Source organism: Lepisosteus oculatus, chromosome 1 (assembly GCF_040954835.1).
Source record: "Lepisosteus oculatus isolate fLepOcu1 chromosome 1, fLepOcu1.hap2, whole genome shotgun sequence".
In the NCBI taxonomy this organism is placed as follows: domain Eukaryota; kingdom Metazoa; phylum Chordata; class Actinopteri; order Semionotiformes; family Lepisosteidae; genus Lepisosteus; species Lepisosteus oculatus.
In genome coordinates, this window is record NC_090696.1 from 73,705,078 (window position 1) to 73,717,112 (window position 12,035).

General features: G+C 34.8%; 1 protein-coding gene across 2 annotated transcripts in view; it reads left to right on the top strand.

Moving 5' to 3' along the window:
- Window positions 1-5,786: 5,786 nt before the first annotated feature.
- wdr17 (WD repeat domain 17) overlaps window positions 5,787-12,035 on the top strand; it is a 42,149-nt gene continuing 35,900 nt past the window's right edge. Inside the window, exon 1 of one of the 2 annotated variants that reach the window (XM_015345940.2) lies at window positions 5,787-5,875. The gene's annotated coding sequence lies outside the window, so the exon portion shown is untranslated. The remainder of the gene's footprint in view (window positions 5,876-12,035) is intronic. The other variant, XM_015345941.2, reaches the window with a different exon arrangement.

A 12,035-nucleotide genomic window follows, 5' to 3' on the forward strand; every position in this document is an offset into this window, starting at 1 on the left:
TTAATTCCAAGTATTTTCTTTGTTGTTAAGGAACTAGCAGAAAAACTTTGGACATTTAGGATTTCATGTTTCCTGTACCAAGGCAGTAGTTCTCCAGATGTGAAGATCACAGATGCACACATGACAAATAAAATTGAAATGTTATTATAAATGAAAAACTGCACTTAATGCTAGTAAGACTTTTCAATTACAGTATCTGCTGAAAATAACCTTAATGTCAAGTAAATATTTTTTTTGAGGAAGTAATTTTGAAGATAATAGCAAATTGCTTTTCATTTTCATTTTTGCCATTTTGAAAGTATTGGAAGCAAAATAATAAAACATCAATGGTGCAAAGCCCTAGTGATCATGAAAGCTAATAACTTCGGGCTTTTATGCATTTTCCACAATTATGTAATGGGTTTTCACATTCTTAACAATAATGATCTGAGAGTTTGTGTATCTATAATATTCTGCAGGAAATTATTTTTTACAACCTCCAGTACTTGTATACAAACACATAAAAACGAACTACTGTATACTATATAGTTGAGTGTAGGGAACAGAATAGAGTAGTGGGAAATCTATATAATGAACCCTTACAATACATTTTGTGAAGAACATAGCTTATACTGTATATAATGTATAGTCTTAAATTATAATAAACTTTATTTTATATAGCGCCTTTAAAGGTGGCTTTTCAAAGCCCTATACAGAATGACAACAAAAATAAATAAAAAGAATACACAAGATAAAACACAATTACAATACACAGAGGAGACCGTGGATGGTGGTACTAAGTATAGTAGGAGCAGAGGGGTAAAGAATGGAACCAGTTAAGTAAAGGCTGTTCTTAAGAAGAAGGTTTTGAGTCTGGATTTGAAGGAGTTTAGAGAAGGTGACTCTCTGATATCCTTGGGAGAGAGTTCCAGAGCTTGGGTGCATAACAGGAGAAGGCCCTGTCACCCATAGAATGTAGACAGGCTGGGGAACAGTTAGGAGACCAGAATTAGAAGAGCGAAGGTTGTGAGATGGGAGTAGGGTGATAATAGTTCAGACAGGTACTGAGGTGCCAAGCCATGCATAGCCTTATAGGTGAGCATGAGGATTTTAAAGTCTACACGGAATCTGACAGGAAGCCAGTGCAAGGACTCCAGGACAGGAGTAACATGATCACTCGCACCAGACCTGGTCAGGATTCTGGCTGCCAAATTTTGGACATACTGCAGTTTGTTCAATGTAGATTTAGATACCCCAGAGAGTAGAGCATTACAGTAGTCAATTCGGGAAAACACAATTTTGTTGATCAGCTTTTCAGCAACAGTTAGTGATAACATATGGCATAGTCTAGCAATGTTTCTGAGGTTAAAAAAATATGTTTTGACAATCGAATATCACCCCAAGGTTTTTCAATTTAGAAGCTCAAGTACAGAACCATCTACAGATAGGGTTACAGAATTGGCTTTACGAAGTTTATGGGGGGTGCCAATAAGCATGACTTCAGTCTTGTCACAGTTTAAAATGAAGAAAATGTTGAGTCATCCAAGTTTTTATGTCAGAGATGCAAAGAGATAGAATAGAGACAGCTACATCAGTGTCAGGTTTGATATGGATGTATATTTGAGTATCATCAGCATAGCAATGATAGCTGAGGCCAGGTGATCTTAAAAGTTGACCAAGTGGAAACATGTAGATGCTGAAAAGCAAGGGGCCCAGTATTGAGTTCTGAGGAAACCAGGCTTAACAAGACCAATTTTAGACCTGTACCCATTAAGAGAGACAAAGTGACTGCAATCAGTGAGATCAAATAATAATAATAATAATAATAATAATAATAATAATAATAATAATAATAATAATAATAATAATAATAATAATAATAATCGTATATGTACTGTATGTGCATACAACCTATTTTTTATAATGTTCATGATGTTACTTAAATGGAAATGTTATTGAATAACAGTAATAGTTCAATAATAAGAAATATTATTATTGTTATTATTATTATATGCTTAATAGGTTGAAATAAACAATTGAATTACTGATACAAGCATTCTTACCCTACAGAGAAGCAGATGACAACAGTTTTAGAAATCTAAAAAACCTGGATACTCTTGGAAGGATTTGATGAGGTTTTGGTAGGACTGCAGGTATTGCAATTTGATTCTCCATTTCACAAGGTTGACTGAAAAGCGATTGTTTCAGTTGACGGATTTCAGAGTTTTTTATGTGAGAAACTATAAAACAGGCTTGCTTAGGTTGACCTTACGTGTATTGTCCGAAATTCCTTATCTTTAGAACGTATTACGTTGTGCCAAGGGGGTACTTTTATCTCTGTGGAACACACCCTTTATCATGTCTCCCAGGCTCCCAAGTGGAAAGAGAAATCGCAACATGTGCACGACCGCCATCTATTGGCAAAACAGCCATTGGCATTAATAGCCTGTGACGTACTGTACTTCGAGGACCAAATCATTTCGGGGGGTTCTGGTACTGGTTATCTAGGTTTGTGGGTGTAGTCTGTACTGTAACTGTTGCATGCCTTTCTAAACGACTGAAGGACTTTTGCTGCGAAAAGTGCAGAAAAAATATGTTTAATCATTTTAAACGATCCATTTTCTATCGTTTCAATTTCTTTTGTGTTTGTGATTAGACGTTTTCGTTTTCTTTTACACACCACGGTTTTGGTTGGTTTCTGTTGTTTGTGTTGCTTTTGTTCCGTTGTAATTTCAGTTAATTGCTATTATACAGTATTTAATTTGAGAAAAACTTTTTTTTAAAATAGTGCATTGTGAAATTCTATTTTTGAATCTTTTGATTGTTAACTATAATGGAAAATAATGATCATAAATATGTTTATATCATACTGTATATGGAAATACAGAACTAGACGTTTGTTGAGATGGTTTTTATAGATAGTGTTGTAAAATACATAAGAGCTAATTAATTTAGACATTCTCATAGTTCATAGTATCTGTTCAAAAGGAGTATTTTAGTTTATACTGTGAATGATGAAGTAAAAAAATATTTTTTCAAATTTTTATTAAGGGAAGGTATTCATGTAAATCTTTGAGATAAATCTAGTGTTGAATTTGGTTGTTAGGAGACTGAGGCAGACTGATGCTCTGCATTAAAACAAAAAATGTCCAAAGAATGGTTCTTAATAGTATCAGGAACAATACCATAGTCTAAGGCATTTACAATGGATGTAGTTTGTAAACAGGTTTATAATCAGCACAGGTCTACTGTAGGTGACTATACTGTAAGTGTACCTGTTTTCTCAATGACTACATATCAAACTGGCTCATTTCAGGATAATCAAGATATTAATTATTTTAACATATACGTACAGTACATTTACTACTACAGATGCACTCTAAGTATTTTTAATATCAGACAACATTTTAATTAGAAACCTATTACAAGAATAACTGTATGTTTAGAGAAACCTGTGGGGAAAGTGTAGGAAAGGAGAGCTAAACTATATAATTTTTTTTTACTAATATATTAAAAGGCAATAAAATGCAGGAATATAGTTTTAAGGGAAATTATTCAATACATCTACCAGTCACATTTTAAACCATTTTCAATAAAAAAGGATAGGTAACGTTTAGGCATTTGAAAAAAAATGTTAGGTGTATCTCAGTGCTGTTTCTGAATAAATGATAGGTGTTCAGCAAACGAAACACATGTCTAGAACTGTCATTTGTGCAAAGATGTTGAAATGGATGTGTACTATGTAGCCCCCAGCCCTATAAATTCAATACATGTCTGCTGAATGTCTTTATAAGATGGAAAGAGTGATGATTGCAGAGATTGACCAGGCATTTGGCATTGTGAATGCTAGATTGTCATAGCAGTTCATGACACAATGTCTTAATGTGCATCCAGCTACCATTTCCCATCTACTGGACCATGTCAGGTTGGCTCGTAATGTTAGTGGTAGTGCTTCTCTTTCTTTGCAACTGCTCGTGACCAAGCCAGTTAGTGACAGAACAGTCTAAAGATTTTTGTCATATTAAGATATGAGGTGCTATGATGGCCAAAAGCTAATAATGATGTCAGTATTTTGTAATTATAGTCAGGAAAATGGAAGGATGTCATTTAATCTGACAAATCAGCATTTACTCTAATCTGAGTTTTCTGATGATTGACAGTGTATAACAATGTCAAAGTGCATCTGTGTACTACTGTACAGTATGTTATCGAACAAGCTAATGGTATATGACAGTGTGGATTAAATGAATGTTTACTACCAATCAGAGCTTGCTGTTGTACAGGGTAATCTCACTGGCCAGTGTGACGTGGACAACATCTTGTAGCCAGTTCTCCTCCCACTGTTAATGCAAACTGGTGGATATACAGTAGATGGCTCTTCAGCCTAGAGAGCTATATCGTCAACCTCAGATCATCTTCAGTTGTTATGGGCTTTGCAGCTCTCCTACAGGTACTTGGGAGATGTCTGTGTTTGTTAAACCCTTTAAGATTTCAGTAATCCCTGTTTGTATTTATGACATCTGTTACATCACAGCCAATACATCCAAAATGTGTATTTCCTCTACATACTGCAGTTAAAAACTGAATCCAGCAATTACTTTGCCATACAAACAGTCATGGAGATATAACGCAATGTTTTGGCATTGCCAGTCACGATATATAGAGACAAATGATCGAAGTATAACCATTATTGTCTCCAGTCCTAATCAGTGTGAAGGATTGGAAGGATTTGATTGGCAGAAGGTGTGTGGATTTCTCAGTACTATACTTTAGATCACAGGATCAGCAGAATGGAAAAACAACTTTGGTTAATATGTAACTATTATTATTATTATTATTATTATTATTATTATTATTATTATTATTTTCGTCATCATCGTCATTATCATCATCATCGCCATAATTGTCGTCGTCCTTATTGTTGCAAGGCTAGAGAATTGTTTTCATCTTAGTACAGTACATGCATTTACGTCTTACCAGCCCCAGCCAGTATTAATAATATATATATTAGTTGAATATTTTATTTAAATATCGTATTTTGACCTCACTGTTTTACATTAACCTTAATTTTCCAGCAAACGAACATATTGTTTCCTTTCAAGATCTTACTTATTCGACTTATATACTGTACAGTATATGTTATTTTTTTAAAGTTTACATATCTCTATTAATTACAGGTTGCCGCTATGCAAAATCCAGAGGTTACTACTTAATTGATAGGGACATGGCTAGGTACAGTATATTGCAGAAATGGCAAACTAATCTCTCCCCTGTGATGAGGATGTGAGCTGATGCAAGGACTTGCACAAAATATTGTAACTAATACAATAGTTGCATTTTTTCCTGGCCTCCGGCATTGTATTGTTTGTCACAGCTCTGTTGTGTGAGTAGGCATATCAGCTGTTTACAACTCCTCTGAACTAACATTGTATAGAGGTGTAGTTTTTTTTTTTTACTTTTCTCTTTACATATTATAAGAGGGATAGTAAAAGAAAAACACATTGTTCATTCACTAATGTCACACACGGAAAACGCAGGAAATCATTAAGGAACAAATACTGCCAATTTAAGTGCAGTGCCTTAACAAATACTTTATTATCTTCGCTCCAAACAATCGGCAATTGTCATTACAAGATTTTCGCGTTTCCATGGCGTCCTGTCACTTCCATCGGTTCAAGGGTTAGCAGATACAACCAAACTGTCCTGTTCGGCTTGATTGACTTAAAACGTGACCAATTACAATTCTCTCCCGAGCATCGTGCGGCCGATGAGCTCTGAAAATCTCCAATCAGAGGTGAGATACCGAACAGGTATTAGCTGCCGGGAGAGCCTGCGATTTGCGGTACACCAAATTTCAGCACCACATCGCTGTCCACTGTAAGAGATTCGGTTTTAGGTAAGTGTACTGAAGGAATTAACTTCTTTAACAAGATATTTAGATGTTTAAGATGGGTGATCTTTCAGTTTGAATTGAAACATTTTTAGCTTCTGTTTCATTTTGATAAATGCCTCCTGTCTTACTGTGGTTTCGTATTAAGCTTACTGTAGCTGTGGAAACTATGCTTCAGGAAATGCAAACCACTATAAAGCATGTACAGAAAACACGGAGAAGATGAAATAGAGGTGTTAACATATTGTAAGCGAAAGTACGAAAAAAGTATAGATGAAAATGTCATTGAAACAAAATTGATTTACGTTTCTCAAAGAGTAAATATAAACAATCAATCACCCCCGGTGCTTATACTGTAGCTAGCGAGCATGGGAGCACACGAAAAGAATTTCAAAAATTTTCTTTATGCTAAAATGTATATCAAAACATATCTTCAAGTATTAACCTATCTTCATTGAAGGTTTGATGCCAAAAGGTTTCTTAGTGTACTTGGTGACCAACAACTAATTTAAACCTTTAAACTTCGTTGAGTGTGCTCACAGTGATCTCACTGGTGTCTGGCATGTACTGTATGTACAGTATATAATAGTCTATAGTATCTACAGTACAATCCTGCTATACAATTTCACCAAAGTACAAACAGTTTACACTACAGTATATTGAAAACAGTCTGAGGCAAGCATTTCTCCAGCAACACAGGATTCTATTAAATGTATATTTCAACAATCATTGTGTTTCAATGTGGAAATTGATTTCATCATCACATGTAAGACTGTCTATGAGATTACAGAGATTTACAGAGGATTACAGTTCCTGAATTCTGCTTCAGGGAACAGAACAAGAAGACAATGGGGCATACAGGCATACAGCCACGAGAATAAGACATACATAATGATGAATTGTGAAGGGTGGGCAGTGAAAGGTACAGTACGGGTAGCATAAACTAGAACCCCAGTCTAAAAGCCACTAGGTAAGAGATCACTAGTCACATAGTTCACAGACAATTATATCCATAAGTGTGTCATAATGAGGCATCTGTTAAGAAGATACAGTATGTTGAAGTATATTTAAAATCAAGAATACTAGACACTTGTTCACACAAATGTTTTTGGGAGTATGGTACAAGCTACTAAGCCATGTTGTTGAAGGCAATACCCTAGCATCTTATAGGAAACGACTGCATGAGATCCTTAGATCAATTGGACCATGTGGAAGTTAGTTTCTAAATGGGCCAAATGGCCTCTTCTTGTTTGAAATCATATGCTCTTAATTAATCAGTTTCCTTAATCAATCAATCAACCAACCAACCAACCAATCAATCAGTCAATTGAATTGAACTATAAAGGAGACAATCAAACCCAGAATGTCTTTGAAAAGTGGGAAGAAACAAGAACACCTGGTAAAAACAAATATGACCCTGGGAAAAACATTCAACCCACCCCAACAGGCATATGCCCTAAGCTGGTATTCAACCCAAGACCATGGTGCTGCGATATAGAAGTTGTGGCCATGGCCTGGTTCATGCCACAAATAACATAGCTACTGTAGGTCTACATCTATTGCAGTCGCCAATGCCAAAAGGTCTCCTCAATCCCATTAACTACACAGTTATATTTTCTTGTTTTATCTACTGCTCCAGTACTTCCAGTACTTCCAGTACTTTCTGTGCAGGCCCATATAATGAAACACTTCAAAAATGTAAAGTTTGTTGACAAACATACTGTACTGTATTTAATAATTATGCTAAAGAAACTTATTATTATTCACAAATTGCTATTATTAGACAGTTACTCAATTTTGAATTTAGCAGTGAAAATACTGTATACTGTATATTGTGAAACATGAGAAGCACTGTGAAATTAACTATGAAATTGTATAACCATCATGAATTTTGTGTGTGATCAAATCATCAGATCATCTTCTTTAAGGGTGGGGTTTGTCACATGCTGGTTTCAGATTGTAACACATTAATGTAGAGCTGCAGTTCAGACTGCGAGCTATTGCAATGTTGCAACATTATAACAACCCTGAGAGCATCAGGACCAATCCACTCACTAATAAATGCTACCAACTGACGTGACGCACCTGAAGTTGTCTGAGACCCACACAATGTCATATACAGTAACTATCTAGCAATGGGTCTTTCAGAAACAGAGAAGTCACACAAGGGATCTCTTCCAGTCAGGAATAATTATATCCATTAATACACAACCAATTACAGTCATCCTGTATAAACATAAAACCACATTGCTGGACACTGAAAATTGTTTTTCTTCCTGACAGTAACTAGTTCTGTGTCTAATGTGGTATAGCTTGCATGCAGAAAAAAAAAAAAGATGCAAACATTTTTCCAAGGGGACAATTTCCATGGCATTGGAGGTGATGGCATGATGGTCTTGAATGTCAAGTTGAGCAGCCAGCTTCTACTTAACTTTAATACAACTATCACTGCACAGCATTATGCTCACAAGTGTCGACAGAGACCTGTCTATTACTGTACATCAAGACTGACATCGACATGAATTACTATTTAAGAAAGCTAATACTCAGCTACTCGTATAAAAGGATAGGTCAAGACTTTGTGCTTCAATCAGGAATCAAGATCTTGCACTAGATCACTGCATTTAAACCCCTTATCCCAAAAGAGCACCTGTGGGATTGTTTGTGTTGCATACACCAGTGCCAACCACAACCAAATTATACTTTACAAATATGTTTGTAAAGCATGTCAGAACATACACAAACTAGAATTGTATAATCTACCTTAATCTACTGTAACTAGGCACCTGATATACTGTACACATACTGTATGGTATTTAGAGTCTAAAGTCTGTTTTTGGTTCCCCTTTGCAAACTTGAGTCCTTCTTATTTTTTTTTCCTAATTCTTTAACAACTCAGGGATACATGTCTTACAGGTCCCAAATGCATTAATTAAAATTTTGATAGGCATTAACTGAGAGATTCAAGAACTCCAATCTGCTGTTTATAGAATTCAATTGGTTTGCAAGGGAAACAAAGTGATTAAATTATATGCTTGCACATACTGTAAAATTGATTAAACCATCTGAGAGTAAATTAATTGAACCAAATATGAAATGATGTGATGGTGATAGACGGATTATAAAAGCGATAATTTACTACTTATCTTCCAAGGACATTCTATAGGTTAATACAATAAAATCACTACACACCCAACTTAACAAATTAGGCTATACAAAAACAAGATAATTAAGGGTGACATTAAAATTTAATGCTTGTATTTAATCACCTTGATATTTGTACAAAAATCTAGCTTTTGCAAACTGCGTTAGAATAACTTCACATTAGAAAAATATGTGAAGGTCTTCTGATAGGAAAATGAGATAGAAGATGAGATAGTGAAGAGTACATTGGAAATGCTACCCTGAATGGAAAAGATGGTGATGGATTGATTGTATGATACAAAACATACTGTATTGAGCTAATCTTTTGCTCTATTCATACATGTTCTTAAAAATAAAAAAAACATCCCCAAAGTAAAGTAAGTAGTCATTTTGATTTAATGATTATTCATTACAGACCATGACACTCTTGAGTTAAATTCTCTGTTAAATATACAGTATCAGCTAATTAGTTAATGTTGATTGAGAACCTTAGCTGGACATACAGCAATGGAATTTAATTCCCTTCAGCAGTGGATCAAGGATTTAAGTAGGGATGTCACAAAATGGGGCACAGATTTTGTGAACCACATTAGTAACTTGATGTGGAGGTCCAAGTGTGATGGTTTGGGGAAAAACAACATTAGGTAGCTAAAGAGCTCCACTTGTAATGGTAGACTGCATGCTTCTGCACAAGTATAACTTTTCAAGGTTTTCTTTAAAACCATAACACCTTCATGAAAGCCAGAATTACTCAGTCTGGAAGTCTCACATAGTCTCAAGTTTTAAATGCTTCCTGCAACATTTTGACTGAGGGGGGATGTACTGTATACCCCATTGTAAAAGCTATATCTTCATGCCAGTCAATTAAATATGACTATTGTCATGACATATTGACAGAAGTAAGACATTTCTGATTCTAGAGACTAAAATAATGTGAATGCTAAACCATCTGAGAATTTGTGAATTGTTATACTAAATGCCATGCTGCAATTAAGTACGTAGTAATAGGACCAAATTGCAAACCACAGTGTCTAATGGGAACACACTATAAATTAAATTTTGAAGTCCTTATGGAGAGACCAGACTTTCAACTGGACGCCAAGATACAAGAATGTCAGAATTAAGCCCAACAATGAAAAGTCATTTTGACTTATCATTCAAATTTGGCGGATCTAAGGTCCCTGCAGATTTTCATACTGCAGAATGGAGAATTTAATAAACAGCCGCTTTTCTTTCCAAGATATGGGAACACAATCTGTCCCCACATCCTAAAAAAAAAATTCAAGCAGGAAAGCACAATCATTTTTAATATGGAAACATGATCTGGAAGGGAATTGAGCAAAGTGTGTCCATCTGTTCAGATCCATGTCTGCCTGTTTAAGAATGTTATTAAAATAATTTATTCACATAGCACAGTTAGGGAAATAAATCTAAAGTAAGGTGTATGACCAGTGTATGGTACAGTGACAATGGTATCAATGACAGGCTGGCTTTTGCTATTGTAAAATTTAAAAGCTTTAATTTTGATTTGGACCAATTGATCATACTGTATACTGTACCTGATAATACTGAAATAGTTAAAATTATTAAGGGAAAGGCAGTGGTAAAAATTGTCTACAGAGGAACAAGTTAAGGTTTATTCCATGCTGAAAAGAGAAGAAAAGGAACACAACATTTTATTAATGTCCTATTGTCTATAGAGATTGAATGTCATCAAAGTAAACAGATACTGTATAGGCCTATACAGTACTAAGTACAGTTATAAGGGATCGGTGTAGAGACTGATGGACATCGTAGCTAGAGTGTCTGAACTGGGATCAGACATTCTTCACCTTGTTAATTAAAAAACAGAAACACTTTCTGTTTGTCAACACCATTACTGAGGAATTGGAGTATACAATTTTAATCATTTTAATCAAACCTGGTACCAAACCAGTATAATCTGGTTATATTCAGTATCCACTGAAAGAGTGCACGGGATTAAGTCTTATCTGTAGCAGCGCCACCGTTGATATCTTCTAAACTACTTGTCTCACGGCCCGTGTTGGCAAGATACGGTTGTGTCATTTTCCTGGCAAGTGTGTACCAGGAGGCTTCAGTTTGTTAATGTGCTGTAACTCGTTATGTTACATACTGTTCTTTACTCGTGTTTCAGTAGGAATGAATAAGTCATGTATTCATTGAGATATGAATAAATCACAGTTACATTAATTTACCACACGGGGGCAGTGAAAGTGTACATTACCATCAATTTTATGCACCTGTACTTGTGCAGTATCATAACAAGTTAACACAAGACCCCACAAAAGTTATTTAACAAAAAATGAGGTTTTGTTACATTGTAAGGACACTGCACAGGTTTTTCCTGTGATTGTTATACTTTTATGGAATTATGAATTTAAAAACAATGTTAGATTATTTAGTAACTTGATTTTAAAGACAATAAAAGTGGTCAAACGATAATTTTACTAAAGTAAAATAATTTTGTATTGTAACAATTTTGCAGTGTGAGTTTTCAGTTTTTATATTGTATATTGTTACTTTTTTACATCGATAAGAAGGTGAAAATTAACTTGCACGTATTCAGATATACTGTATTCAAATCTGTACTGTTCTAACAAGTTGTTCAGTTAATTCATAATTTAATTTATGTCTTTACATTTTATAATCACTATTAAATTTGTGGAAAAGTCACTGTGGTTTATATTTGTTAAAACATCATATTTAGTTTTTAGCGGAACCACAATTAATTTACAGCAAAACAAATTATTGCATCAACTGGCACTCATCAGAGAAAATTCAGCACGTTTTTTTTTAATAATCCATGAATTAACTCAAGATAATCATGTAATCTTTACCACAATTCTAGACATAAATACCGAAAGGTACTGGGTACTGTATGTTTAACAACAGTTGGACTTCAGCAGCTTTTTACCACACCTTACATCACAATCAGTACACCAAAATAAAACTTTAATCCCTGTCAAAATGGAGGGATTTTTGACAAGATAGATTTTACAAC